The sequence below is a fragment of the Cyprinus carpio genome, chromosome B6, assembly GCF_018340385.1.
Source record: "Cyprinus carpio isolate SPL01 chromosome B6, ASM1834038v1, whole genome shotgun sequence".
Taxonomy (NCBI): Eukaryota; Metazoa; Chordata; class Actinopteri; order Cypriniformes; family Cyprinidae; genus Cyprinus; species Cyprinus carpio.
The window spans coordinates 115,102-139,378 of record NC_056602.1 but is presented as its reverse complement, the minus strand read 5'-3'; the positions used below and the strand labels follow the sequence as shown (position 1 = coordinate 139,378).

The window sequence follows — 24,277 nt, the reverse complement described above, 5'->3', positions numbered from 1 at the left end:
GAAAAAGAGGGCCAAAATCTAAACAAAATTACACGAGGAGATCAAAGGCAGAGCAAATTCTAACAGTCCTTACAGCTTTCTTATTAGTAGATACTGAGATTACATTCAAATAGTTCTCCATTTCTTTTAGGAAAACAGAGAAAACAGGTTTACAGTTGGAGAATTTGCATTTGTGAATGTGAAATTTGTTTAGGAAAAAATTTAAATTAATAACAAAACTGTTAGATATCAGAACTCGAACAAATAAATTTATGCATTTAGCAGACGTTTTTATTTGAATGGCTATCAATTTTTACCTATCATGTGTCCCCAGGGAAACAAACCCCCAACCTTGCGCTTGGTAACGCAACGCTCTACCACTTGAGCTACAGGAGCACTCAAACAAAAAGAGCTTGTAAAATCAATGTCAGATTTAAATCTTCGTATAAACTAATTTACAGGGTAGAACCTGTGTATGAGCTTAAAATAAATTTCTTTCACTTTGTCTGTGAAAAAGAATTTTTGCAGTAGAGACCAGATTTAATCACCGCGAGAGCTTTCCGAATATGGCTTGGGCGCCGCGTTGCATTCTGGGATGTGGCGGCCATGTTGATGGCTTCGTGAATGTAAACATACAGCAAGTCGAACGAGAAGAAACAGAGTTGGGAGAAAGAAAAAATATGTTAAAATCGCGAAAAGGTTGTGGGATTTACAGGGATACGCTAAGTAGGGATGCCAGGGATCGGTCTATGTGGACAAAAAATCAGCACTATTAACGGTTTGGATCAATATGAAAATCCCAACAAAGTGTGGAGCACCGACGACGAGTTGCTGCCGCACTTTCGCATTACAGATATCTTCGGCTACCTTGTTTGTTTTGTGAGCGCCTACACTTCAGAACAGTTTTCCGAAGCTACAAGTCATTGGAGTCTCATGTGCAGTTGACAAAGGTAAACTGTTAAGGAGCTGCAGATCATAAAGCCGGCAAACAGTATACAGTAATCCGGACAAAGGTAAACTGCACTCCGCCTAGTTGCTAGTTTACTAACCGTTAGTGCTAACAACCATTCACATGTACTTTTAACTAACTTATGTGTTTCAAAGTTTAGTTAGTAGCTGTCAACCCTCCCGTTTTTTTCCGGGGTTCTCATGTATTTGAGCTCTTTTCCCCGCTGTCTTCCCGTTGTAGTATTTTCCTGTAAAATATCCCCGTTAGCCCTTCCATCGGACTGTTGTCCTGTTGCTACACAGTTGCCCTTCCAGCAAAACAGATATTTTTAAACCATCGTTTTGCTTACACTTGAAAGCAACCTTAGCGTGATATTGGCCTTTTTAAGGATAACAGCGTGGTGTTGTGAGAGCACGATTTCACAGCCAATGTAAGCAAAAGTCCCGTTAGACATAGCTTTCACAAATCTCGCTAGTAAATGCAGCAGTTTGTAGTACGAATTTTTGCTGTCAGCAGAGGGACAGCAACAGAAAAGATGAATGTAGAAATTTTCCCGTATTTTGGATGAGTAACCAAGGAAATTTCCCTTATTTTCAGTGTTTACTTAAGCTATATAAATTAATATTCAGATATTATACCTCACTTGGTCTCCGTGGTCGCGCCTCCAAGCAGGACAGCAGTGGCAAGATTAATCCATTTTTTTTCAACAGGGCGATTATGTGTTGCGCTATTCACCCCCCACAATACAGCACACGGTTTACCATGGTTGAAATAGATTTTTAATTAATCAAATTAAGACCACACGGCTGAGAGGGAGTATGTCTAAACACTGCGCAGTAGTCCGAGTAAAGTAAAGGAAGGCCATCAACATGGCGGCCACGCCAAGTAATGACGTCACGACGCCCAAGCCCTATATGCGCGCCACCGAGTGGCGTCTGTACTTCCCGGTCAGAGAGCACCTGTCCATCAAAAGCTCACTATCCAATCAGAGTAGATCACTGTTAAGCCCGCCCCCACGAGGGTTTGTGTCCAAAAAAACCAAACGAAAAACTGCGAAGCGTAAGCGAAATCTGTGGCAATGCATTCAGAATCCACGATTAGCGAAAACAAATCTTTGAAAAACATTAACAAAGAATGAAGCATATTTAAAGAGCCTGTTAAACTTTTGCGACTGAGTTCATTTTTTTCATTTTCATTGTGTTTATTTCTTTTGTAATGGCATATTTTTTATAGTTTCTGAAAAAGTTACGTTCATTTTTATTGAAACAAATGTAATTCCATACACCCCCCCCCCCACTCCCATTGTGTGGCACACACACTCCAAATGCTTGTACACACTGTGAGTGTGTTTGTCTGTTTTAGTAATTCCTGTAAGGTCAAACTTTAATTGTAAACATACAGTGATATTCTAGAGGTTTACAGATTTTCTCACCATGCATACAGTTCCTGAAACAAAGACACGTTTCTCAAAACATTTAACACATTTCACCTGTTTTCACACACGCTTTAGTTTGCTCAGTGTTTTCTGCAAAACTCTACACAAGAACGGCATCATTTTGCACAGGTTTAACCATGTTCTCATTCAGAACACACAAACACACAATATAACTACCTCAAGAATCACATATGAACTCAAACAGCACACATTTAACCCATCAGCACAACTGATGACACAGGTCAGGATCTCAGAGATATGAACAGGAGCACAGCTGATTATGTGATTCAGAGAATGAATCCTTCTAGAGGAAGACAGAGAGGAAGAGGAGGAGAAAGAGAACTGAAGCGGAGCTGGTGAAGTACACGCGCTGTAGTGGATCATGCTCTTGTGTGTGAGGACAGCTGATTCTACAGGCTTTCAGTACTACACACAGATCAATATAATGACAGAACAGTAGCAGTACTTCAGATGATATACATGTACAGTAAATACTGAAGCTGTACATCCTCAGACTCATAACTGATGAACTGACTTGTAGCAAAGAATTTCTTTCATGTACTGTATTTTTTTCAGAACTGAGAGATGACTCTATATTCTGTTGTGTTCATATTCAGTTCTTTGGTATTTGACCATTTCTTTCTAGAGCTTTTCATCTACTGTACGGTCAGATCTCTTCACAGCAGTGTAATAAAAATTATCTTTTCTTACTGTAAAACTTATCGTTGAATTTCACTGTATCTGCTATATTTACTGTAACGTGTATCTGCTCTAATTATGTTTATACTGTTAGACACTGAGCTGTAAAATTATACCTGATTGTCAAAAGAAGGTTTTTGCAGCAGTGTTATGAATTGATCTCATTAGTGTGTGTTTCTGAGGGCTGTGTGCTTTTTCAGCAAGATTGAATAGTTTTGAGTGGAGAGCTTTATTTTGACCTGAAAATAGGAAGTATGGGGAATTGGGTGAGAAGTTATGGATTTGTGTTTAGAGTTTCGAGAAAAGGAGTCACAATATCAAAAAAGTGTTCAAACAGTTGAGAAAAACTGTGATACAGTAGTTTGTGGAGGGTTTGTTCTCTGTCCCAGCGTGACGAGAGCCCCTACAGCAATGAACCAGGGTTTTGCTACACTAACTATAGTTTAACCGTGGTATTTGTAGTAAAACACATTACAAAAGGTTATACAAGTGGTAATTATTAATAATAATACAAAAACATGGTTACTTCACTTTTACTTCAATAAAACCATGGTTAATATTCGTAAGGGAAATGATTTATTGAGTCTGACTAGTTTACACTAAATCCACGTCTTCAGGATCAGCTGGAAAACCACCTGAGACCAGACGAGACCACATACTGTATATCAGAGAAAATACAATGAAAAACTACAAACACAGACATGAGGTTGTGATGTTTATTAGGATTCATCTAATGAACGAAAATCTACACGCACAAACGTACATTCACTACAGTAAGAGCACATGCCTTCAAAGAGCCGCTAGAAACTTGAGGAATAATATGATTCATACAGAAACAGAGCAACAAATCACCAGAAACAGAGTTATAGATATAAGAGCAGCATATCGTCCTGCGGAGCTCAGTTCCAGCTTTGATCAAACTCTTGTAATCCTGAGGACCTTGATTAGTTTGTCCAGGTGTGTTTGATGAGGGCCGAGGCTGAACTCTGCAGGGCCAGAGCAGAGAAACCCTGCTCTAACATCAATGAACAGAAACGCAAACGGGCCGTTCACACGCACAGAGATTCAGTCTCTCAATGAACCGTTCCCCAGCTGCTGCTCCAGATGTGGGTCAGCCGTTCCCTGCGCATCTGTCCGTTACTGCAGTTAATACGAGCTAAGAACGCGTGTTTGTGTCCACACGAGCATGAGATCCTGCTCAGATCCGGTGTCAGCTCACATTTACATGATGTTTCAGAGCGCTTTCTGTCTGCAAGAACCCTCCAAACCCTTTCTTTTTTTAATAATTTTATTTATAACAGTTTTTATATGAACATAAAACAAATACGTCTCTTAAAATGTATACAAAAAAAAAAAAACTTTACACAAAAAACACAAAAAATCAAAACCCCACGTACCCCCCACCAACAGGCACCAGATACACTGAAAAGTATACACCTTAAACAAAGACATATGTAATCAAACATATACAAAACATTAAAGATGGAGTGAAGCAATAAAACAATGAAGCTATCAATTCAACCCTTAAAAAGATACCTAAGAAAGGGCCCCAGATTTTATCACATTTTTTTCTTGGAAAAACTAATCCTTTCGAGCTTGAGGGTGCACAAGCCCCCCAAACCCTTTTACTCAAGTTCATGTAAGTGTGAACATCAGGTCAGTGTGAGAACGGCCTTAAAGCTGGTCTTGTTGTGCACACACACACACACACACACACTGTTGTACAGCAAAACAACGATCATATAAGCATATAATAACAGGCTGCTTCTAATCTATTACATCTACTGTACATGCTAATGTTCTGCTAATGACTGGGGTTATACGAGATCATTTGACAGACGGTCACAAATGTTGCCCTTCTAAAACAGCAACGTCTAATATTCAGTGTCACAGAAACATGACGATGTCCAGGTCTGAAGACTCTGGGTACAGGCACGAGTGAATGATGAAAGATTATTCTGGTGCTGATGAAGGGATGATCCTGTTCTTCTACTGTGTGGTGTTTGTATCTTCAGTGGTTTGCTGTGGATCTTCATCCCTGCTCTTCCTCACTGGCGCTGTTGGACCGATCAACAACATGCACAATTCCGCATCATTAATGTTATTTCTTTTGACTCAGTATTTTGTGTGTGTGTGTGTGTGTGTGTGTGTGTTTGTCACCTCCTCCTGATCCTCGTCTGTGTCGTGTGCAATGTGTGTGTATTGTGTGTGTCTGTATGTTAGTGTGTGTGTGTGTGTGTGTGTGTGTGTGTGTGTGTATGTCACCTCCACTGTGATCCTCGTCTGTGTCGTCGTCACTAACAACAGGTTTTCGCTCGTGTTCTCGCGGTTCTCCTGCGTCCTCTGCCGCGCGCTCTGCGCTTCTGTCCTTACGGCTCAGTTTAATCTTCACCTTCACAGACCGAGCTGTGCACACACACACACACACACACACACACACACACACACACACACACACACACACACACACACACACACACACACACACACACACACATAAAGACACACATGGTCAGTAGTTCCTCTCTACAGTTGGCATCCAGCTAACAGTTATTCACACATTTTCACGCTCTTTTGCATTTATTTGACTGACTCTCAGAATCAGAGCCTTCGTCCTCTTCATCTTCCTCACTCTCCTCTCCAACACCCACCTCAGCACTATAGATCCCCCAAAGAACTCACACACACACGAGTACATACATCTGTAGAATAGTGTTTCCAGTGTGAGACTGCTGAGTGCGTGAGTGCGTGTGTGTGTGTGTGTGTGTGTGTGTGTGTGTGTGAGTGTGTGTGTGTGTGTGAGTGTGTGTGAGTGTGTGTGTGAGTGTGTCTGTGAGTGTGTGTGTGAGTGAGTGTGAGAGTGTGAGTGAGAGTGTGTGTGTGTGTGTGTGTGTGTGTGTGTGTGCAAAAGCGTGAATGAGTGAGTGTGTGTGTGTGCCACCATTATTAATTATATTTTTTTTCAATAAGCGTGAATGAGTGAGTGTGTGTGTGCGTGTGTGTATAGTGTGTGTGTGTGTGTGTGTCTGTGTGTCTGTGTGTGTGTGTTGTGTGTGTGTGTGTGTGTGTGTTGTGTCTAACCAGTGAGCCCTCCAGGTTGAAGGTCTGAGCGTTCTGGCACAGCAGCATCACGTCTCTCTCCAGGTCGTTGAGGCTGCGGTATCGATGGCTCCGGATGCGGTGTCTCTGCTCACACACAGACGACAGCGGAATGAACCCTGAGCTCACAGACGCTGACCGTGTTCAGGGATTCAGTGATGTCACGATCCACTCGCTCACCTTGATCTTCCTGAAGTCCACAGGTTTGCGGATCAGCGTCGTATACAGCGGGCAGCTCCTTGCGTGACGGCAGCTGGATGAACACCTCGCTCAGCTGACGTCCGTTACTAACATTCAGAACAGCACCACACACACACACACACACACACACACACACACACGATCAGTCACGGACCTTCAGTGAGGAAGTCCACGTCCTCTCCAGTTCATTGCGATTGATGAATCTGAACATATGAACAAAATGTAAAACAATTTTTGTTTCAGTCAGACTGAATTCATTGCGATTGATGAATCTGAACATAGTGTTTACATGAACGCTAGATAAAGTGATCGGGCTGATGTGCACATTTATATATCACAAGCTTCAAATCACAATTGATTTTTTTTTTTGACAAGCACACACTGCACAAATGTAGAGTTTCTCACTGATTGCACATAATAACCTCTCTCCTGTTTCTTTACTTGTTTTAAACAGCAGGATTAATATTTACCCATTTCTGGGTAAGTATACGTGTAAACCCTGTGCCGTGCTGCTTATATTTATCATGCAGTAAAAACAGTTTCAGTGTTCAATCCGATCAAGCGTTGACGTGCGCTCTCAACTGTATTAGAATAGGAATAAACCACCTCTTTCAATCTGGTCAAAAGTTCGTTCGGACCGAGCTCAACCGGATCGATTAAGGCTTTTCAGTCCGATTACAAACGTGAGAAAACACCTGCTGTTACAGACCTAGCACTCAACATCACGGCCCTGCTCTTCAGCATCAGGACAAACACCTGAACACACACAAGAACCGTCCCCAGGTCCAGAACCATCAGCTGTCCTACTGTACCATTTGTCTCAGCACTGGCCTGTACTGTCCTCAAGCTCTGCTGGAAACCCCTCTGACACTCACTTCTCCTTATATTTAATAACAGCGTCCACGATCTTCTTCATCTTCTTGGTGAGCGACGGAGGGTTGGGCGACAGCTTCTCGGACGGTGGACGACCTCGTTTCTTCTGTCTCTTGCTGTCGTCGTCTCTCTCTCGTCCCCCGCGAGCGCCTGAAGTGGACGGGATGGCGTCCGGATCCCGATCGCGCCTCCTCTTCCGAGTGGTTTTCTTGTGTCGCACCTCCTCCTCGATCTCCTCCAGCGTCCCGTCCTCGATCGCCTGAGCACAGAGAGATGGATCAGGAGCGTCCGGCAGAGGAGGATGGGTGAGAGAACGAAGCGTCTGTCTGACCTTCAGCCACTGTTTCTCTGTGAGCGAATCGCTGTAATCCACCTCCTTCCTCTGACGGGAGCCGCGGCCGAACATCTTCTCCTCTTCTTCCTCACAGGTGAGTCTTTCCACCTCGGCGTCGTCTTTCATGATCCACGTGGGCAGCTCGTCCTCCTCCATCAGACGAGGCTTTCGCTTCGGATTGCGTGCTTCCTCGCGGCGGCGATCCAGATCCATGCGCTGCACAGAAACAACGAGACAGTGGAAGCTCATTTGGATGCGTTCTGGATTTGATCAACGCAGACAAACACAAGCGAGAGAAAGTGAAAGGAGACCATGAACTGGTCAAACTCATCTTCACTCCTGGCGATCATCTGATTTACGGTCTCATCGTCCGGCACCTCGTCCTCTTCCTGACGGAGAAACAGACGCAAGCAATCAGAAGAGCTTTAGACGAACAGATCAGAGAGAAAACCACGTTTACATGAAGGATATTCCTGTAGACAAGCTGACAGGGGCGTTGCACAAGATCCCGGGCCCTATGCATCGGCAGTCCTGATGGGCCCCCATGAAAATATCCAGGTAAAATAAAATATATTCCAGACTTTTCAAGGGCCCTCTCTTCCTTTGGGGCCCTGGTAATCAGTACTGGTTTTACCCCCAGTCCAACACCCCTGCAAGCTGATCTCGCTTCTTATCATCAGATCATTAGAAAACCATGTTATTATATTTATGCACAAAACCAGCCTCACAAACCTTTGTAAACATTTGCAAACACATATTTATAGTGATTCATTTCTATATGAATTCTCACCTTTTCTTATGTTTGTAAGACAAATCTCTTCCAAAATGTGTTTGACATCTTTATACTTTGAGTTTGTTTGTAACTCCTAGAATCACGTTTGTATGGATGTGCAAAATATTGTGTTATAGTTGATATTCTGAATAAGGTGTTTACATGACCCAATATTAAGAAAAATATCATACGTCACTGGCCTCTTTGGGACTTGATTAAATCACAGCACAGTGATTGTGATTTATATTTGCTTTTGACGCGATGCACACATTCAGCTGATCAAGTATTAGCTGTTAAAGAGTTATGTCGTTCCAAACCTGTAAGACCTTTGTTCATCTTCGGAACACAAATTAAGACATTTCTGGTAAAAACAGAGAGCTCTCTGACCCTTCTTAGACACCAATTCAACTGCAATGTTCCCAGGTCCAGAAACGTAGCAAGGACATCGATAAAACAGTCCATGTGACGTCAGAGGTTCAACCGTAATTTCATGAAGCTACGAGAATACTTCTTGTGTGCAAACAAAACAATAGTAACAATTTATTCAACAGTTCTTCTCTCCGAGTTACCGTCAGCATTGTTTACGTTCCGTAGAAAACGTGTGCATGCTGTACATAAACAACGCTGACGGAGAGAAGAACTGTTGAATAAATTGTTACTATTGTCAGAGAGCTCTCGGATTTTACCAAAAATATCTTCATTTGTGTTCCAAAGATGAACAAAGGCCTTACAGGTTTGGAACGATGTGAGGGTGAGTAATTAATGACAATAAAAGGACATTTTAAGTTATGAAACTTGCAGGATGTATTAAACATACAAAGACCTCTTCTGTGTCAAAAAATCAAGGGAAATTTGGTTTTTCATGTCATGACCCCGAATGAGACTCCTGACCTCGTCCTGCTCCTCGTGCTCCAGAATGGCCTGCAGAAACGCTCGGCGCTCGTGACTGGACGACTTCTGGTCGAACATGCCGGCCTGGATCACCTTCTGGTCCACGTTCAGCTTGTATTTAGCAGCCGCCAGGATCTTCTCCTCGACGCTGTTGACGGTACAGAGCCGCAGAACCCGCACCTCGTTCTGCTGACCGATGCGGTGCGCTCGATCCTGCGCCTGGAGGTCCTGCAGACCCAGAGCATCAGAACCACGCAGGACAAACATCGTCCGGCTGATGAGGATGAGGATGAGGATGATGAAGATGGGTACCTGGTGAGGGTTCCAGTCGCTGTCAAATATGATGACGGTGTCGGCGCTCTGCAGGTTGAGGCCCAGGCCGCCCGCTCTGGTGCTCAGCAGGAATATAAAGTACTGAGAGGCCGGATCATTGAAGGTCTTCAGCAGCATCCCACGATCCTCTGCTTTAGTCGTGCCTAAAACACACAAACACACACTCTAATACCATTTCTATCACTAGTCTTCTGTCGCTTCTGAAGAAAATGGAAGTGCTGCCAGTCATGATAATGGACTGGGCGTCTTTAACATATTCCTGAGCAGTGTGGGCAGTAACTAGTTTTACTAATATTAAGATTTCAGTAATCATATTACAATCACCATCCATAAAACAGCCTGTTACTTAGTTACTTTTGATGGCTCAACCCCTACTGATTTGAAAACCATCCAATAATTCCTAGATTTATATTCATAATTTTCACGACTCATGAACGCATGAAGTCACCAGAGCAGCAGGCAAACTTGGAATATGGAAAAGCTTACATTTAGTGGATGGAAATATTGCCATTGCATTGATTTTGTGAGGAGAAAAGATGATCTGGCAGCTGTGGCATTACTGTACTCTTCCCTCTGTTCCCTATATAAATTGTATAAAATCTTTTTTCTGTCAAACTTGGTAACTTTTTTCCTCACCAACCCAACTCTCTTGTGGAGTGCCGCAGGGGTCTATTCTCGCACCCATTCTTTTCTCTCTGTATTTGCTTCCTCTGGGCTCCATTTTCAGAAAGCATGGTATATTTCATTGCTATGCAGATGATACACAAATTTATTTGCCTCAGAAATGCAACAAAGTTTCGCTCTGAAATGTCTTTTTGCAATGCCTAGAGGAAGTAAAAATGTGGTTTTCTCAAAACTTTTTATTTCTGAATGAATCCAAAACCGAAGGTTATAGTCTTTGGCCCCCATGACAACTTTAATTGCAGTAACATCGATCTGGATTACCTTTCTCCAACTTCATCTTGCACTAAGAACTTAGGTGTTCTCTGGGACCACAACCTCAAATTTGAAAAACAAATAAATGTGGTGATTAGTTCTTGTTTCTTCCAGCTAAGGTCAAATCCTCTCTTTCTGAGAAAACATTAGAGATTGCTGTCCATGCGCTAATTACATCATGGTTGGATTATTGCAACTCTCTCTACTATGGCATTGCCAAACACTCTATTGCTCGTCTCCAATTAGTACAGAATGCTGCTGCAAAGTTCCTCAAAAGGAAACGTAAATTCAATCATGTTTCTAACATCTTAAAATAACTGCATTGGCTACCTGTGCATTTTAGAATTGAGTTTAAAATTCTTCTCTTTGTTTTTAAATCCGTAAGCAATCTGGCACCGAGCTATTTGTCCGAGCTTCTCTGTCCACACAATCCCACACGAGACCTGAGGTCTGGTGATCAGAGACCTTTGGCTGTCCCCAGATCACGGCTAAAGAAAAGAGGAGACAGAGCCTTTGTGAGTGCTGGGCCTACATCCGAACGGCTCAATCTCTAACTGTTTTTAAATCTTCTCTTAAAACCTACTTTTTTTCTTTAGCTTTTAATTCATTATGATATCATGTCATGAAAGTGTCTTTTTTATATTTTTTATTATTATCTTGTGTATTGTTCCGCACTTTGGTCAGCCCTGCTTGCTGTTTTTAAATGTGCTATATAAATAAATACAAACTTGAAACTTGAAACTTTTTAGAAAACGAAACTATTTCTTATGAACTTATGTGATTTCCTTTGATAAAACACGTAATGGAATGTAATCGTATATGGTAACAGAGAAATTATAGCTACAATTAGCTTCAAGCTACACATGACAATTAATTGAGACTAATTCAACACTTTTGCATAAACTTCACTATCTGACGGCGATCCAATGTGGGTTTTGGTCAAATGATGAGGCAGTAATATATTGTTAGTAACATTTTAGAAGGTAATCAATTACAGTACAACTTCTGTGGGGCGTGAAAGAAAAGTAATGTAATTAGTGTAACTAAGTCAATAGAGGCTCATCATATCCTGGTGTCAGGACACGTTTGGAGCTCTAAACGTTATGTTTACACACTTAATGATGTTTCGGGAGGAGCACGTTCAAATAGTCAACTTAATTAGCATGATAGTAAATATATGTGCAGTATATGCAGCCAGCTCACCTCTGTCCTAGGACAGTTTTCCAGCGTCTCTCCTCCATCCCTCCGAATTATTCCCATATCCTCGGGATGTGGGGAATTCTCCGGGTTTGGATATATTCCGAGCTTGGAGCCCCCCTCCCTCAGACAGCACGCCAAATATGCTTTCTATTTGCTCAATCTGATTATATGTAAGTGCAAACTGGTGAATATCAGATGAAAACAGTGTGTGATTTCCTCAAGATCTGAGGAATCATTCAGACGCTGCAGGACCAGGTCTGTCCAGATCCTCATGAGCAATAATAATCATAACCCTGCTATACCTCACAAACTACAGAAAAGAGAAACACAAGCTCACCGTCCAGACGCAGGTATTTAAAGCTGCGGTAAGCGAAATAATCCTCCATTATGGTCATCAGAGACGTCATTTGGCAGAAGAGCAGCACTTTGTGATTGGACGCTCGTAATTTGGGCAAAATACGATCCAGCACCTCAAACTTTCCCGAGGCGCGGTATAAATCAGGCCTGCAGGTCAGACGTGAGACCAAGGTTTATGTCTAATGTGTGTCACAGATAATTCTACAGTATTTCTACTGCTCACCCCTGAACGATTCCTCCCGAGAAACCCAGGTGCTCAGAAAACGACTCCTGCAAGAGCAGCACATCACGTTCAGCGACACAAGAAACGAAACGCGTTCACCAACTGATCAACACCACGACACCACACACAAACACCTCGATCTGCTGGAACATGTACGGATGATTGCAGATCTTCCTCAGCTGCATGATGGTGTTCATCAGAGTCTTAGTGCCGCCTTTACCCTGAAACACACACACACACACACACACATACACACACACACCTTTACTCCGAGACATCCGACAGCACACAGCCTGACCCCATGATCTCCGGAGAGCTCTTCTCCCTCACCTTCTTGTCCTTCTCGGAGCCGTCGGTCAGCAGCACTCCTTTGGCCTGCATGTGTCTGTACAGGACCCTCTGCAGCGCAGACATGTCACACTTGATCACGTACTCCACCTGCACACGGACAGAAAACAGCACAATGCTTCATCTGTCCGGGACGATGACCGACAGACTGTGGTCAGAATCACCTTCTCAGGCAGCTGCGCCTCCACTTCCTTCTTCAGCCGGCGTAACAGGAAGGGGCGGAGCACCTTGTGCAGGCGGCGGATGATCAGAATGGTCTCCTCCTCATTCAGATCCACCTGAGACACACATCAGTCACGTCTACCACTGCTCTTCATTTCCCAGCATGTCTTGACAAGCAGAATCAGACATTAAAGCGCAGCACCACTGTCATGGGTTTGATTGAAAGGAAAAGCATGAATTGATCAAAATGTTTGTTCTGACTGAATGCAATTTCAGTTGTTTTGGATAAGATCGTCTGCCAAATGTGTGAATGTAAATGAAATAGTTGACAACATCCTCCAGGTTCATCCAGAAAGAGGCAGAAAATTTTTTTTTTAATGAGCCGAAAAGAATGCACGTCACACCTCTGTTCATCAATGTGTCCCTGCAGCACAGAAGCAGTCATCAGTATCACAGGTATATTTGTAGCAATAGACAACAATACATTGTATGGGTCACAATTATACATTTCTCTTTTATGACAAAAATCATTAGGATATTAAGTAAAGATCATGTTCCATGAAGATATTTAGTACATTTTCTACTGTAACTATATCAAAACTTAATTTTTGATTAGTAATATGCATTGCTAAGAACTTCATTTGAACAACTTTAAAGATGATTTTCTCAATATTTAGATTTTTTTTGCTCCCTCAGATTCCAGATTTTCAAATAGTTGTATCTCAGACAAATATTGTCTCCTAACAAACCATACATCAATGGAGAGATGATTTATTCAGCTTCAGATGATGCATAAATCTCAGTTTAGAAAAAACTGCTCCAGGGTCATCAATCTGCACTGGCTACCAACAGCTGCTCGCATTAAATTCAAGGCATTGATGTTTGACTTCAAAACCACCGCTGGCTCTGCACGTCTTTACCTAAATTCATTACTTCAGGGTTATGTGCCTCTAGAAGCTTGTGTTCTGCAAGTGAACGTCACTTTACTGTTCATCTCAAAGAGGCACAAAATCACTTTCACAGACTTTCACATTAACTGTTCCCTCCTGGTGGAATGACCTGCTCAGCTCAATCCCAGCAGCTGAGTCCTTAGCCATCTTCAAGAAACATCTAAAAACACATCTCTTCCATCTTTATTTGACCCTCTAACTCTAGCACTCTCTATTCTAATTCTATTCTTTAAAGGGGTCATATGATGCGATTTCAAGTTTTCCTTTCTCTTTGGGCTGTTACAAGCTGTTTGTGCATAGATAAGATCTGAAAAGTCACAAAGATTAAAGTCTTAACCCCAAAGAGATATTCTTTATAAAAGTTAACGCCCTCCTAAACACACCTCTGTTTTTAAACACACCTCTGCAACTCTATGTCACTGTGTGGGAAGATTTGCATAACTCCGCCCAGATGTTTACATAGAGAAAGAAGGCGTAACTTGTATTCTCACTGTAGTGTTGTTGTCGTGGAGACACTGTGTGCTTCCAAATATGGTAAGGGGCGTAACAGTTCCGTCACATGCTTGAAGCATTTGGCCAATCACAACGCACTGGATAGCTGGCCAATCAGAGCACACCTCGCTTTTTCAGAGCGATGAGCTTTGTAATCGATGCGTTTCAGAAAGACGGGGCAACAATAGGAGCAACAATAATGTACAGTATGTGGAAAATAATGTGTTTTTTGAACACATAAATACACAAAATAATGTTATCTGTAGCAGCGTCATATGACCCCAGTAATAAATAATCAAGTTACAGTGAATAAAATGTCTGCGTTTGAGCAAATTTCTGAAAGTCTGATTCATGCTTTCATAGAAAACCCTGCTAACACGCTAACACAAGCAGCATTAGCACTCCATGATCAGTCTGTGGTTGTGTAAGAACGGCTCTGCGTCACAGATGTTTTCACATGTTCTCAGCACTAGTTAAACAGACTGACCTTCTCTCCGGTCATGGCGAAGGGGGCGTTGAACCACTGCTCAAACGTGCTGCAGCTCTTGAAGATGGTGGGCAGCAGGAAGTTGAGCAGCGCCCAGAGCTCGGGCAGCTTGTTCTGCAGCGGCGTCCCGGTCAGCAGCACGCGCCGCGGCGCCAGGTAATGCGTGTTCAGCACCTGCGTCAGCTTACAGTGATGGTTCTTCATGCGATGGCCTTCGTCCACGATCATGTACTTCCAGCGAATCTGTGTCAGGTGACAGGATCTCATCAGCGCGTCCGGTCGAGGTCAAAGGTCACAGGTGACCACACAGAGGCACACGTTACCTTGGCCAGCACATGCTTGTCTTTGATGATGTATTCGTACGTTGTGATCAGCACGTTGAACTTGCCGCTGCGCAGCTGTGGGACGAAGGCTCTTCTAGCAGCAGGAGATCCCTGAACACACGATCAAACTCGACTAACAAAAGAGGCTCACTACATTAACATGACTATTTACTTCCTTAAAACATTTACATTCATTCAAAGCGACTTAAACATAAGAAACATCATAAGGACCTGCAGAACACAGGCATGATATAAACTAAAGTGACACTACTGTCTTCAGTAGAGCTGCTTTACAGCTGAAGTCAGTTCATAATGGATGAATTCTACAACATTAATTACGTTATTTTCATGATGAGCTAAGACTGATTCACATTTACTCCAGATCATGTGTCTCTGTGTCTCACCTTGTACGAGACTTTGACGACAGACGGCGCCCACTTATCAAACTCATAGACCCAGTTGGACAGAGTCCTGTCAGAGAAACACAGTGTTCATCACACACAGCCTCTGTATGAACAGACACAGATGTATAAACACGTGAGAGCGACTGACGAGAGCGGCACGATGATGAGGTAGGGTCCGTTCAGACGCTTGTTCTCCATCAGGTACGTGATGAGTGCGATGGTTTGGATGGTTTTGCCCAAACCCATCTCATCCGCCAGGATCCCGTTCAGATTGTTGTTATAGAGAGACACCAGCCACTCCAGACCCTTGATCTGCGGAGAAACAGTCAAAACATCACACCTTCAAAATGTTGCTGGGTTTTGTTTCATCTGTCTGTAATCTCTTCGTTTGGATTGTTTTATAAGGATTGGATTCATTTCTGTTTGTGATCCTTAGAGCAGTGATAGGAAATCGAGGCTTTCTGAACCAAACTAGTCCTTAAAAAACTTGTACTCAAAAACGGTTCATTCTCAAAAACCTTTCAACACACTCGACGCTTGTAACACAGTGTGCATTAGCGACATCTGGTGGTCAGACTCGGTTTCCCCACCATATCTACCGAAACATTGTGGAGCAGAGGATGGTTTGAAAAAGTTTTTAAAGGGATTCTCCACCCCAAAATGAAAATTTTGTCATTAATCACTTACCCCCATGTCGTTCCAAACCCGTAAAAGCTCCATTTGTCTTCGCAACACAATTTAAGATATTTTGGATAAAAACCTGGAGCCTTAAAATTGTCCCATAGACTGCCAAATAAATAACAGCGTCAAGATCCAGGAAAGTATGAAAGTCGTCGTCAGAATACTCCATCTGCCATCAGACATGCAATCTGTGTTATATGAAGTGACGGGAACACTTTTTGTAAGCGAATAAAACAAAAATAACGACTTTATTCAACGATTTCTTCAACAGTCTCCTCTGTGTCTCTTATTATCACCATATGCTGCGTATGCTCTTCTGTGTCCTCCACGCCACAAGGATGCACTGTTTTCTTTCAAATCAAAGCTAAATACACGTAGAAACAGTGTATCCTTGTGGCGTGGAAGACACAAAAGAGCATACGCAGCATACGGTGATATGGAGAGACAGAAAAGGAATTGTCAAGATGGCAAGACAGATCAGTGATCCTGAAGAGTGCACAGCAGGCATACCCGGTGAAATATACACAGGATAATGTCACGCTGCTGTTTTTTCCTGACTTCAGTCCAGCCACGTCTGCCAGAAGGAACCTCAACCCAGTCCTTGGACATGGACACTTCAGTTTCTGCTGTGATCTTCTATCCTGCAATCTTGTCTAGTGACTGGTAAGCTTTGAAATCTTTTCTTTTTTTTTGGAGCTAATGGAGAGAAGGTTTGATTACTAGTTCTTGACACTGGGGTTTTGGGGACAGGTTTTGCGCTGGTGTGGATCGGTCACGTATCCAAATATTTTTCTGTTTTTTCTTTTTTTAGTCAGACCTATATTCTCGGTAATGTGCGGCCTGCTTTGGTTCTTGTTCAAAGTTATTTGTCGTTCCTATTTCTGTGCTATTTTTATTTTATACAGCAGACACTAATATCTTTATTTATTTCATTTGAATTTTAAAAGGATTGCGCACTCAGGCATATAGAGATACTTTAAGAAGATCTCATTCTGTGCGGGACTGGATTGCGTCATCTTCTGGTCGACCATTTGTTTCCTCGGTGTGTGGGGGAATTGTTGATCGCATTACAATGCCTTCTTCTGTCAAATCTGTTTGGAATCGGAATTATCTGACCTTAATTTATCTGTCGACTTGGGAAAAAGTGTGGTCTAGCCTCAGTTTTGTTGTTGTTTTTGTGATGTTTGTTTTATTGATATTAGTAATTATTCATGGAGCATGTATAATGGTTCAAAATACATAGATGATGTCTGTTGTTGTTTTTGTGATGTTTGTTGTATGTATAAAAGTAATTAAAAAATTTGATCAAAAAAAAAATGAAGGTGTAACATTAAAATATGTTAAAGTGCACATAAACACACAAAACTGAAGTAGATACGGAGGGAGGGGTTCTATCAGACCAATCACAGCGCTTGCGGTCCGCATAGGATTGATGCGCTGTTAGTGTTTTGGAGAGGTGCACGTCAAGCTACGGTGTATGTTCGACACAGAAGTATAAATCAGCCTTAACACTTGATCAGCTGAATGTGTGCATCACGTCAAAAGCAAATATAAATCACAATCACTGTGCTGTCTTGTCTGCACTGGACACAGTAAACAGATGCGGTTCTCTTTCTGACAGTCCAGCGCTCGAGTCTGTCGTCTCGACTAATGCAGTGAAAGAACGCTCGCTTTGACGCGTTTGGTTTAAACAGCTCGTTCACGTCTTTGTACAGATATCAGAAGTTTCCCAGCGTAAGGAACAAGTGAATAGTGTATTTTAATGGTGTTCTGGGTCGTGTCGGAGGATTTTGTTTGTACACGAGGCACAGTGTCATGGAGAGTCACAAAGAATCATCTGTTGAAAGATGAAGCGGCACTAGATCTGCATCACAAACCATATAAGTAAATGATTTCATAATGCTTTGTCTGGAAATGATCGTTTTATTTTGATCATGTTGTAAAAACACTCTCATGCAATAGTGAGGTGTTGATACTGTTTCCTATGCAGTGATATTAGCCAATCACAACTGTGTCTGATTACTGACGAGCCTTAAAGAACCCGCCCCTTAAAACAGATCGTTTCAGACAGAGGGTCAGAATGAGGGATGAAAATTATCATTTTTACACATTTACTTGTGTGTTTTTTTGTTCTCAGATACTGGTGACTGAATAACCCACATCAGTCGTCTGCTAATGTTAAAAGTTTTGATGTAATATGTCTGGTAAGAGCTCACAATGACCTGGTATTGCTTGAGTTGACCGTTGATTAGCAAAGATGACTGTTTGTCCACCCGCTCAGTGACCGCATGAGCCACGGCGTAGTACGACTGCAACCCACGAGCAAACACTGCACTGCCGTACTCATCATCCACGTCCTGTTTAGCATGCCTGCAGAGACACACACACACACATAAGAGACATGAGACACACACACACACGAGACACACACACACACACACACACACGAGACACACACACACACACACACACTGTAAGCAGAGCCTGCAGGTGTGTGAGTTTGTCCTACTCTATAATGTGACGTGCGTCCACTTCAGACACGTCCTCACTGTCCGGGTCAGGAATCTTCTTACCCTCACCTCCGGAAACAGGAATCTTCTTTTTAAAAAACTCATTCTGCAGATTTATAAGTTTGAATGACGGCAGCAGGAAATGTCCTCAGGTTCCCTCCTCCTTGTAATACTCTTCCTGTCCAGGAATACAATCATAGCACCTCTTTAATGAATCTTGTACTCTCAGTTTAATCTGGTTCAGTCAGAAAGCAGCTGACACACACACACACACACCTCACACGGACACACATCCTCCTCACGACACCAGACATCCTCGCTGTCTGACCGCGGAGCGACCTCACACCACACACAGAAGCAGCAGAGAGTGTAGCAGAGAGAGAGTGGTCAGTGGAGATGATCGAATCACTCAGCAGCCTCACTGACGATCGACTCCTTCTTCTACCCAGGGTTTGTGACTCCAGCCACGAGGTCCAGCTGTCCAGCTTTAGGAGCGTCACAATCCGGTCAGAATCTTCCCACTGTCCACGTGTGATCACCTTCACTGGAAGATTCACTCATCTGTACTCGTCTCATCCAGAGGCTGCAAAACATCATCCTCATCATCATCATCATCATCCTCTGACGCATCATCATCCTCATCAGAGAGATCCTCAGAGAGATCATCCTCATCCTCAGAGATCATCATCCTCATCCTCATCATCATCATCATCAGCACAGACATCATGATCATCATCCCATCATCATCATCATCATCCTCCATCATCCATCATTAGGATCATCCGGTCATCATCCACTGTCCTCATCATCATCATCCTCATCATACAGACTTTCCTGACATTCTCATCCAGAGTCATCACATCATCATCATCATCATCATCCTCATCATCCTCATCATCATCATCATCATCATCATCATCATCATCATCATGATCATAGATCAGTGCAGCACAGACTTTCCTGACATTCACTCCTGAACAGAAGAAAGTCTCCTGGGTTTGAATGATGTGAGTGTGAGTAAATGATGACATAGTTATGTTTGAGAAACTATAATAGGACTGTAGCCAAACATCTTAAATGTTAGCAGCCTTACTGAAGAAGCGGTTAACAATATATTGTTATATATATAGAGAGTATATATATTCACCTCCAGTTTGAGCACACAGCATTGTGGGATACAGAGTTCAGTGAAATCATCTGGGCCCTCATTTATCAACAATGCGTAGAAAAGGTTCTATATTTTGTCCCATGAATGAAATTTAGAATGTGTGCAAGTAAAAAAAAATTATATTTATTGAACATGTGTACGTGGTTCTTACGCACACCAGTAATCATTGCTGATAAATCCCACATGTTCTTAAGCACCGTTTATGGTCATTTGCATTCAGAAATGCCGCTAATAAACCATATATAGTATATTAATCACATGACAGGAATCAGGAAGTAGACCAGTATAAAGCAAGCAAGGTCAGAATTAAAGGGTTACTCCACCCCAAAATGAAAATTTAGTCATTATTTACTTACCCCCATGTTGTTCCAAACCCATAAAAGCTTTGTTCATCTTCGGAACACAATTTAAGATATTTTGGATGAAAACAGGGAGGCTTGAATGTGTACCATAGACTGCCAAATAAATAACAGTTTCAAGGTCCAGGAAAGCATTAAAAAAAGCATCGTCAGAATACTCCATCTGCCAGCAGTGATTCAACCGTAACGATATGAAGTGACAAAAATACTTTTTGTACACGAAGAAAACAAAAATAACGACTTTATTCAACAATTCCTCTCCTCTGTGTCTCTCCAAATCAGCATAGCGCCATTTTGGAGACTCTGAGCTGAACACAGGCGGTGTACGCTCTTCTGTGTCAGCCGCAACACAAGGATACGTTTTCTATGTGTATTTATGCTTTGATTTGAAAGAAAACAGCGCATCCCAGATAGGATGTGCATCCACGTTTAAATAGGATTGTAGTTTGCTCAGATTCTTCATCAGCTCTTAAAAGTATAATGTTGACAAAAACTGATAGAGAAGACCTGCTAGTAGAACTTTATACATTACTGTACAGACTGAAAATACTTTTGTTGGGTACCGGCACAAATCGGAAAACAGCAGCACAGGTAGGTGGTATTATAATACTGTAAAATCAGTAGAGAAAAAATAATTTTATGGAAGGCACAGAAAGGAAGAATAATGATTTCTAGATTAAGGATGGGACACACAGGACTAAATTCAGCACTTGTGTTAATGGGGAAGCATGAAAATGGTGTGTGTGATGAATGTGATGCTTTTGAAACAGTAGAGCACGTGCTTTTTAAATGTAGTAAATATGATGATCAGTGTAACAGTCTTTTTAGCGATATAAAGAACAGGCCAGTGAGCATCGTGGACCTTCTGGGAAAGAGCTTGAGTGATAATCGGATATTTAAGGTGGTTTTAAGATTTTTAGAGCTAACAGGACTAGACCACAGGATTTAGGATTTAGGATTCATTCTCTACTATAGGAGAGGAAGAATTGTATAAACTTGTTAAATCATCTAAACCAACAACATGTATGTTAGACCCTATTCCATCTAAGCTCCTAAAAGAGTGCTTCCAGAAGTCATAGATCCTCTTCTGACTATTATTAATTCCTCTGTTATTAGGATATGTCCCCCAAAACCTTCAAACTGGCTGTTATTAAGCCTCTCATCAAAAAAACAACAACTTGACCCCCAAAGAACTAGTTAATTATAGACCGAGTCTCAAATCTCCCTTTCTTTAAAGATACTAGAAAGGTAGTATCCCTCACCAATTATATTCCTTCTTATTGAAAAATGGCATCTGTGAGGGTTTCCAGTCAGGATTTAGACCGTATCATAGTACTGAGACTGCTCTCCTTAGAGTTACAAATGACCTGCTCTTATCATCTGATCGTGGTTGTATCTCTCTATTAGTGCTATTGGATCTTAGTGCTGCGTTTACGACAATATTGACCACACTATTCTTTTGCATAGACTAGAAACACTTTGTTGGCATTAATGGAAGTGCATTAAGCATGGTTTAAAATCGTACTTATATAGACCGCCATCAATTCGTAGCAGTGAATGAAGAGAGTATCATAGTCGTTCACAAGTGCAGTATGGAGTACCTCAAGGCTCAGTACTCAGTAATCAGGCCGTTACTCTTCACGCTTTACATGTTACCCTTGGGAGATATCATCAGGAAACATGGTGTTAGCTTTCACTGTTATGCTGATGATACTCAGCTCTATACAGGTGCTGGTCATATAATTAGAATATCATCAAAAAGGTGATTTATTTCACTAATTCCACTGAAAAAGTGAAACTTGTATATTATATTTATTAATTACACACAGACTGATATTTCAAATGTTTCTTTCTTTTAATTTTGATGTTTATAACAGACAACTAAGGAAAATCCCAAATTCAGTATCTCATAAAATTAGCATATTGTGAAAAGGTTCAATATTCGAGACACCTGGTGCCACACTCTAATCAATTAATTAACTCAAAAAACCTGCAAAGCCTTTAAATGGTCTCTCAGTCTAGTTCTGTAGGCTACACAATCATGGGGAAGACTGCTGAATCGACAGTTGTCCAAAAGACGACCATTGACACCTTGCACAAGGAGGGCAAAACACAAAAGGTCATTGCAAAAGAGGCTGGCTGTTCACAGAGCTCTGTGTCCAAACACATTAATAGAGAGGCGAAGGGAAGGAAAAGATGTGATAGAGAAAAGTGTACAAGCACAAGATTGTGAAACAAAACCCATTCAAAAATGTGGGGGAGATTCACAAAGAGTGGACTGCAACTGGAGTCAGTGCTTCAAGAACCACTACGCACAGACGTATGCAAGACATGGGTTTCAGCTGTCGCATTTCCTTGTGTCATGATGAAATTTGAACAACAGACAGCGTCAGAAGCGTCTCGCCTGGGCTAAAGACAAAAAGGACTGGACTGCTGCTGAGTGGTCCAAAGTTATGTTCTCTGATGAAAGTAAATTTTGCATTTCCTTTGGAAATCAGGGTCCCAGAGTCTGGAGGAAGAGAGGAGAGGCACACAATCCACCTTGCTTGAGGTCCAGTGTAAAGTGTCCACAGTTAGTGATGGTTTGCAGTGCCATGTCATCTGCTGGTGTTGGTCCACTGTGTTTTCTGAGGTCCAAGGTCAACGCAGCCGTATACCAGGAAGTTTTAGAGCACTTCATGCTTCCTGCTGCTGACCAACTTTATGGAGATGCAGATTTCATTTTCTCCAAACAGGACTTGGCACCTGCACACAGTGCCAAAGCTTCCAGTACCTGGTTTAAGGACCATGGTATCCCTGTTCTTAATTGGCCAGCAAACTTGCCTGACCTAACCCCATAGAAAAATCGATGGGGGTATTGGGAAGAGGAAGATGCGATATGCCAACCCAAGAATGCATAAGAGCTGAAGTCCACTATCAGAGCAACCTGGGCTCTCATAACACCTGAGCAGTGCCACAGACTGATCGACTCCACGCCACGCCGCATTGCTGCAGTAATTCAGGCAAAAGGAGCCCCAACTTAGTATTGAATGCTGTACATGCTCATACTTTACATGTTCATACTTTTAATTTTTATACTTTTCAGTTGGCCAAGATCTAAAAAAACCCTTTTTTTATATTTCTTAAAAAATAATATAATAATTCTCTGAGATGCTGAATTTGGGATTTTCCTTAGTTGTCAGTTATAATCATCAAAATTAAAAGAAATAAACATTTGAAATATATCAGTCTGTGTGTAATGAATGACTATACAAGTTTCACTTTTTGAATGGAATTAATGAAATAAATCTGAAATAATATCAACTTTTTGATGATATATGACCAGCACCTGTATTTCTTCGCGGCCCGGCGAAACATACCAATTTGAAAAACGAATGGAATGCATAGTCGATATAAAAAACTGGATGACGAGTAATTTCTTACTGCTAAATTCTGAAAAAACAGAGATGTTAATTATAGGACCTAAAACCTCTGCATGTAATAACCTAGAACGCTGTCTAAGACTTGATGGCTGCTCTGTCAATTCTTCATCATCAGTTAGGAACATAGGTGTGCCATTTGATAGCAATCTTTCCTTAGAAAGCCACATTTCTAGCATTTGTAAAACTGCATTTTTCCCATTTAAAAAAATATATCTAAATTACGGCCTATGCACTCAATGTCAAATGCAGAAATGTTTAATCCATTTATGACCTCAAGGTTTAGACTATGTAATGCTATATTGGGTGGTTGTTCTGCACGCTTAGTAAACAAACTCCAGTTAGTCCAAAATGCAGCAGCTAGAGTTTTTACTAGAACCGGTAACACTTCCCATAACACCCGATGTACTTGCTACATCGTTAGAAGAATGGCATCTACGCTCATATTAGTCTGTTTCTCTCTTATTCCGAGGTCACCGTAGCCACCAGATCCAGTCTGTATCCAGATCAGAGGGTCACCGTAGCCACCAGATCCAGTATGTATCCAGCCCAGATGGTGGATCAGCACCAAGAAAGGACCTCTACAGCCCTGAAAGACAGCGGAGACCAGGACTAGAGCCCCAGATACAGATCGCCTGTAAAGACCTTGTCTCAGACGACCACCGAGACAAGACCACAGGAAACAGATGATTC

The 24,277-nt window shown here is 42.0% G+C and overlaps 1 pseudogene; it reads right to left on the bottom strand.

The window, feature by feature from the left end:
- Window positions 1-6,138: 6,138 nt before the first annotated feature.
- The window catches only part of LOC109080700, a 28,493-nt pseudogene continuing 10,354 nt past the window's right edge, over window positions 6,139-24,277 (bottom strand).